This window comes from Penaeus monodon, unplaced genomic scaffold (genome assembly GCF_015228065.2).
Source record: "Penaeus monodon isolate SGIC_2016 unplaced genomic scaffold, NSTDA_Pmon_1 PmonScaffold_20353, whole genome shotgun sequence".
NCBI classification, from domain to species: Eukaryota; Metazoa; Arthropoda; class Malacostraca; order Decapoda; family Penaeidae; genus Penaeus; species Penaeus monodon.
The window spans coordinates 1-6,128 of NW_023650095.1; the positions used below are offsets into that span (position 1 = coordinate 1).

General features: G+C 30.9%; 2 pseudogenes; one reads left to right on the top strand and one right to left on the bottom strand.

Annotated features, from left to right (window-relative positions):
* Positions 1-2,169: 2,169 nt before the first annotated feature.
* Positions 2,170-2,895, top strand: LOC119569969 (annotated as a pseudogene).
* Positions 2,896-3,378: 483 nt separating this feature from the next.
* Positions 3,379-4,267, bottom strand: LOC119569967 (annotated as a pseudogene).
* Positions 4,268-6,128: the final 1,861 nt, after the last annotated feature.

Sequence of the window (6,128 nt, forward strand, 5' to 3'; positions counted from 1 at the left end):
CTCGGAATTTTTTAAAAAGACGTTTTCTGGTTTTTTAAATTTACAATTTTAGTTAAAAAGGTTTTTTAAAACCCGGGGGGTTTTAATTGTAAAAAAATTTTAAATTTTTTAAATAAAAAATTATATAGTGATTAAGTTTTTTATTTATTAAAAAATATTTTTAAATTTTTTAAAAAGATTTATATATATTTATTTGATTATATTTAATTTAGATTATTAAACCCTTTATTCTATCTAAATTAAATATAAATACTTATATTGAATACAATGTATGGAATATATTATATGTAAAATAAAGTATTAGACGTAGTTAAAGAATGTTCTTTGATCCTGATATAAATAGTGTAAATATTTATGTCTCTTTACATTGTATTTAAAGATAATTATATATAGAATAGTAAATATATCTAGATCCATTTGTAATTATGTAATTTTATTTTTTATTAAATAAAATAGTGTCTTCTTATATGAAACTTAAATTTCTAGCAGATTAAAGTTCATCCTTCAAGAAGACACTATTTTTTATACAGATAAAATTAATATAATATATATATATTTAATTAAAGAAAACTTTTTAAAAGTGAAATATGCGGTTATAAATATTTAATTTAATATATAGTACTTAAAAATTAAGTTTTTTAGCTCTATCAAAAGTTTTACTACCACTAATATCTAAATTTAATACAACTTAAAAATATAGTAATCTTTACTATATTTAATAATTAATTTTATATAAAATGAAGTGCTGAAAAAGGATTATCTTGATAGGATAAAACATGTAGTATGAATCTTACCTTCATTAAATGCCCTTTTTTTATACCCAATGGAATTAACACCATACCCCAAAGATCAAAACTTTGTGTGCACTATACACCAGAGTATATCTTTAATATTAGTTTATTCTTTTTACAGCAAAAAAGATAAGCTAAGTAAGCTCGTGGGCTCATACCCCATTTATGAGGGTCTAACCCCCTCTCTTTTTAATTTTACTTTCTTCTTCACAAGTCTTATTTTTTCTTCTCTCTCTTTAGGTACCCTTCTCTCCATTTCTTCTTCGTCTTGATTCGGAGCTTGAATTGGACTTGAACTAAATCTAATATCTTTTATTCCTTTAATTTCTCAAAAAATAATCAATATTCCTCAGAAGCCGCTCTAAAGTACTTTTTAATTCAAGCGTTAGGTTCTTCGGTTATTATTATATCCGCCTCTTTTGTATTATCATCTAATGAACTAGCCATCATGTTGATAACAGTGGCTCTTTTGTTAAAATCAGGAGCAGCTCCATTTCATTTTTGATTCCCTAGAGTTATAGAAGGATTACAATGACCTCAAGTGATTATCTTAATAACAAATTCAAAAAATTGCTCCTCTCTCTTTATTATCATATACATTATATTCAAATGATCTGCCCATTATTCCAGCAGCTATTATCTCTTCCGCGTTAGTAGGAGCAATCGGAGGGATTAACCAAACTTTTTTACGTAAAATTATAGCTTATTCCTCTATTAATCATATAGCGTGGATAATATCAGCTATCTTGATTAGAGAAACGAACTGATTATTATACTTTTCGTTTATTGTTTTATTTCTACCTCAATTGTTATATTATTCAATTTTCAAGAAGCTTTCCATATTTCTCATATTATAAACTATTCGTCACACTCACCGCAAATAAAAATAATATATTTTCCTCGTTATTATCTATAGGGGTTTACCTCCCTTTACAGGATTTATTCCAAGTGATTTATCATTCAAGAAATAATTTCCTCCCATATATTTGTTATTTTAATAGTCCTTCTTATATCGGCCCTTCTGACTCTATTTTACTACTTGCGTATTGCTATAATAGCATTTACAATTTCAAGTCCTAGTACTAAATGGGGTATAAAAATAATAAGTACATCCGTCTTAACACCTTCATTATTGTATATCAACTTATTTGGTCTACTTGCCCTAATCTGTTCATGGTAATTCTATAAAGCTTTAAGTTATCAAAACTTATAGCCTTCAAAGCTGTCAAGAGGAGTAGAATCTCCTAAGCTTTAACCTTTTAAGCTCTGGCGTTTCACGCATCTTCAGAATTGCAGTCTGACGTCTTGTTGATTTCCACTACAAAGCCATGATAAAAGGTTATTTACCCGTACATAGATTTACAGTCTATCGCCTATAACTCAGCCATTTTATCTAACGCAACGATGATTATTTTCTACAAATCATAAAGACATCGGAACTCTATATTTTATTTTCGGAGCTTGAGCTGGAATAGTAGGTACAGCCCTTAGTCTTATTATTCGTGCTGAATTAGGTCAACCAGGAAGCCTTATTGGAGATGACCAAATTTACAATGTAGTAGTTACAGCTCACGCTTTCGTTATAATTTTCTTTATAGTTATGCCTATTATAATTGGAGGTTTCGGGAATTGGCTTGTCCCTTTAATGTTAGGTGCTCCAGATATGCATTTCCCCGAATAAATAATATAAGTTTGACTTTTACCCCTTCGCTAACTTTACTTTTATCTAGAGGTATAGTCGAAAGAGGAGTGGGAACTGGATGAACAGTATACCCTCCTTTATCAGCCAGAATTGCTCACGCAGGTGCTTCAGTTGATCTAGGTATTTTTTCATTACATTTAGCAGGGGTCTCATCAATCTTAGGAGCTGTAAACTTTATAACGACCGTTATCAATATACGATCTACAGGGATAACTATAGACCGAATACCACTTTTGTTTGAGCAGTATTTATTACAGCTCTACTCCTACTGTTATCTTTACCAGTCCTAGCAGGAGCTATTACTATACTATTAACAGATCGTAATTTAAATACATCCTTCTTTGATCCAGCAGGAGGTGGTGACCCAGTCTTATATCAACATTTATTTTGATTTTTCGGTCACCTGAAGTATATATTTTAATTCTTCCTGCTTTTGGATAATCTCACATATTATTAGTCAAGAGTCTGGTAAAAAAGAAGCTTTTGGAACATTAGGAATAATCTATGCTATACTAAGCCATTGGTGTTCTAGGATTTGTAGTATGAGCTCATCATATATTTACTGTAGGTATAGACGTGATACTCGTGCTTACTTTACATCTGCTACGATAATTATTGCTGTCCCGAGGGTATTAAGATCTTCAGCTGATAGGAACATTACACGGTACTCAATTGAATATAGTCCTTCTTAATTTGGGCATTAGGGTTTGTATTTTTATTTACAGTTGGGGGTCTAACAGGAGTTGTCCTTGCTAATTCATCTATTGATATTATCTTGCACGATAATATCAATAGATGAATTAGCAAGGACAACTCCTGTTAGACCCCCAACTGTAAATAAAAATACAAACCCTAATGCCCAAATTAAAGAAGGACTATAATCAATTGAGTACCGTGTAATGTTCCTAGTCAGCTGAAGATCTTAATACCCGTCGGGACAGCAATAATTATCGTAGCAGATGTAAAGTAAGCACGAGTATCAACGTCTATACCTACAGTAAATATATGATGAGCTCATACTACAAATCCTAGAACACCAATGGCTAGTATAGCATAGATATTCCTAATGTTCCAAAAGCTTCTTTTTTACCAGACTCTTGACTAATAATATGTGAGATTATCCCAAAAGCAGGAAGAATTAAAATATATACTTCAGGATGACCGAAAAAAATCAAAATAAATGTTGATATAAGACTGGGTCACCACCTCCTGCTGGATCAAAGAAGGATGTATTTAAATTACGATCTGTTAATAGTATAGTAATAGCTCCTGCTAGGACTGGTAAAGATAACAGTAGGAGTAGAGCTGTAATAAATACTGCTCAAACAAAAAGTGGTATTCGGTCTATAGTTATCCCTGTAGATCGTATATTGATAACGGTCGTTATAAAGTTTACAGCTCCTAAGATTGATGAGACCCCTGCTAAAATGTAATGAAAAAATACCTAGATCAACTGAAGCACCTGCGTGAGCAATTCTGGCTGATAAAGGAGGGTATACTGTTCATCCAGTTCCCACTCCTCTTTCGACTATACCTCTAGATAAAAGTAAAGTTAGCGAAGGGGGTAAAAGTCAGAAACTTATATTATTATTCGGGGAAATGCCATATCTGGAGCACCTAACATTAAAGGGACAAGCCAATTCCCGAAACCTCCAATTATAATAGGCATAACTATAAAGAAAATTATAACGAAAGCGTGAGCTGTAACTACTACATTGTAAATTTGGTCATCTCCAATAAGGCTTCTGGTTGACCTAATTCAGCACGAATAATAAGACTAAGGGCTGTACCTACTATTCCAGCTCAAGCTCGAAAATAAAATATAGAGTTCGATGTCTTTATGATTTGTAGAAAATAATCATCGTTGCGTTAGATAAAATGGCCTGAGTTATAGGCGATAGACTGTAAATCTATGTACGGGTAAAATAACCCTTTTATCATGGCTTTGTAGTGGAAATCAAACAAGACGTCAGACTGCAATTCTGAAGATGCGTGAAACGCCAGAGCTTAAAAGGTTAAAGCTTAGGAGATCTACTCCTCTTGACAGCTTTGAAGGCTATAAGTTTTGATAACTTAAAGCTTTATAGAATTACCATGAACAGATTAGGGGCAAGTAGACCAAATAAGTGATATACAATAATGAAGGTGTTTAAGACGGATGTACTTATTATTTTTATACCCCATTTAGTACTAGGACTTGAAATTGTAAATGCTATTATAGCAATACGCAAGTAGTAAAATAGAGTCAGAAGGGCCGATATAAGAAGGACTATTAAAATAACAAATATATGGGAGGAAATTATTTCTTGAATGATAAATCACTTGGGAATAAATCTGTTAAAGGGAGGTAAACCCCTATGGATAATAATGAGGAAAATATAATTATTTTTATTTGCGGTGAGTGTGACGAATAGTTTATAATATGAGAAATATGGAAAGCTTCTTGAAAATTGAATAATATAACAATGAGGTAGAAATAAAACATAAAACGAAAAGTATAATAATCAGTTCGTTTCTCTAATCAAGATAGCTGATATTATCCACGCTATATGATTAATAGAGGAATAAGCTATAATTTTTACGTAAAAAAGTTGGTTAATCCTCCGATGCTCCTACTAACGCGGAAGAGATAATAGCTGCTGGAATAATGGGCAGATCATTTGAATATAATGTATATGATAATAAAGAGAGAGGAGCAATTTTTTGAATTGTTATAAGATAATCACTTGAGGTCATTGTAATCCTTCTATAACTCTAGGGAATCAAAAATGAAATGGAGCTGCTCCTGATTTTAACAAAAGAGCCACTGTTATCAACATGATGGCTAGTTCATTAGATGATAATACAAAAGAGGCGGATATAATAATAACCGAAGAACCTAACGCTTGAATTAAAAAGTACTTTAGAGCGGCTTCTGAGGAATATTGATTATTTTTTGAAGAAAATTAAAGGAATAAAAGATATTAGATTTAGTTCAAGTCCAATTCAAGCTCCGAATCAAGACGAAGAAGAAATGGAGAGAAGGGTACCTAAAGAGAGAGAAGAAAAAAATAAGACTTGTGAAGAAGAAAGTAAATTAAAAAGAGAGGGGGTTAGACTCACGTAAATGGGGCAGGAGCCCACGAGCTTACTTAGCTTATCTTTTTGCTGTAAAAAGAATAAACTAATATTAAAGATATACTCTGGTGTATAGTGCACACAAAGTTTTGATCTTTGGGGTAATGGTGTTAATTCCATTGGGTATAAAAAAAGGGCATTTAATGAAGGTAAGATTCATACTTACATGTTTTATCCTATCAAGGATAATCCTTTTTCAGGCACTCATTTTATATAAAAATTAATTATTAAATATAGTAAAGATTACTATATATTTAAGTTGTATTAAATTTAGATATTAGTGGTAGTAAAACTTTTTGATAGAGCTAAAAAACTTAATTTTTAAGTACTATATATTAAATTAAATATTTATAACCGCATATTTCACATTTAAAAAGTTTTCTTTAATTAAATATATATATATTATATTAATTTATCTGTATAAAAAATAGTGTCTTCTGAAGGATGAAACTTTATCTGCTAGAATTTAAGTTTCATATAAGAAGACACTATTTTATTTTAAAAAAAAAAAAATTAAT